This window comes from Coenobita brevimanus, chromosome 103, assembly GCF_032717465.1.
Source record: "Coenobita brevimanus isolate Jiangsu-jjx chromosome 103, ASM3271746v2, whole genome shotgun sequence".
Classification (NCBI taxonomy): domain Eukaryota; kingdom Metazoa; phylum Arthropoda; class Malacostraca; order Decapoda; family Coenobitidae; genus Coenobita; species Coenobita brevimanus.
The window spans coordinates 7,993,876-7,995,229 of record NC_137056.1 but is presented as its reverse complement, the minus strand read 5'-3'; the positions used below and the strand labels follow the sequence as shown (position 1 = coordinate 7,995,229).

General features: G+C 38.6%; 1 non-coding gene across 1 annotated transcript; it reads right to left on the bottom strand.

Annotated features, from left to right (window-relative positions):
* Positions 1–944: 944 nt before the first annotated feature.
* TRNAV-CAC (transfer RNA valine (anticodon CAC)) lies at positions 945–1,017 on the bottom strand. The gene has a single exon. It is a non-coding gene; the product is annotated as a tRNA-Val (tRNA).
* Between the last annotated feature and the right edge of the window lie 337 nt (positions 1,018–1,354).

Below are 1,354 nucleotides of genomic sequence, written 5' to 3'. Positions count from 1 at the left end.
TCTCTCTCTCTCTCTCTCTCTCTCTCTCTCTCTCTCTCTCTCTCTCTCTCTCTCTCTCTCTCTCTCTCTCTCTCTCTCATCTGCTCTTTTTACCGTATCATCTTTATTTTCTCACATTCATCTCGTCACTCCTCATTTCCACTATTTTTTTTCCTCATTCATCATCATTTTTCCCCGGCTCATTTTTCGTTGACCTAAATTTACTCTCATTTTTCTATCCTCTACTCCTCTCCCTTATCTCCTCTCTTCATATCATCTCTTTCATCCTCATTTCCTCTTTCACATCTTTATACTTCCTGTTTTAGTTCATTTTTCTTCAATTTATATTTCATTTCCAGTGTTTCTTTTCCCCTGTTTGGTATGCGTTTTATATTCACTTCAAAGTCGTTTATTCGTTAAAGTATTATTATTATTATTATTATTATTATTATTATTATTATTATTATTATTATTATTATTATTATTATTATTATTATTATTATTATTATTATTATTATTGTTACTATTATTATTATTATTATTATTATTATTATCAATAGTACTATAATGATAAGCTGATTCTCCGTGTTCTTGTGTTTTGCCATTGCTATTTCTGGTCAGCACGCCTCGTATGACAAATACGTTGATGATGATGATGATGATGATGATGATAAGTGTGAGAGTCAGAGTATGGAGGAAGGCATCATAACACACACACACACACACACACACACACACACACACACACACACACACACACACACACACACACACACACACACACACACACACAGCAAAAAATCTCCATTCATCAGTTTGTAGCCAGACTCCTTAATCTCAGAGGCGGTGACCACAGACAAACTGCCTCCATATTGCCCTGTCATCTGAAAAGAAAATGAAAGAAGAGAAAGAAAAGCATGACGACATCCCTGCCGAAATAAAGAAAAAGAAAAAAAAAATAGTAGTGTTTCCGCCCGGGATCGAACCGGGGACCTTGCGCGTGTGAGGCGCACGTGATAACCACTACACTACGGAAACGATGGTCAGGGGAAGGGAGGGGGAAGATTCTGTTTGTGTGAGAGAGAAAAAAATTGAAAGAAAAGAAGGGAAAAGTAAGAGGGGGGAGGAGAGAAAGAAGGGCAGAATACTGAGAGGGAAAGAGAAGTAGAGGAAGTGTAAAGAGGGAAGGAAGAAGAATGAAAAGGAAAAGGAGCTAGAGAAACTAATTGAGGAAGGAGAAAAAGCAAGGAAGAGGGAGAGGTAAGGCAAGAAGAGAGGGAGAAGACCGGAAAGATGGAGAGGAAGGGAAGAGAGGGAGGAGAGGTTGTAGAGAGAGCGTGGAAAGGCATGGGGCGGGAGAAAGAACAAAGAGGAG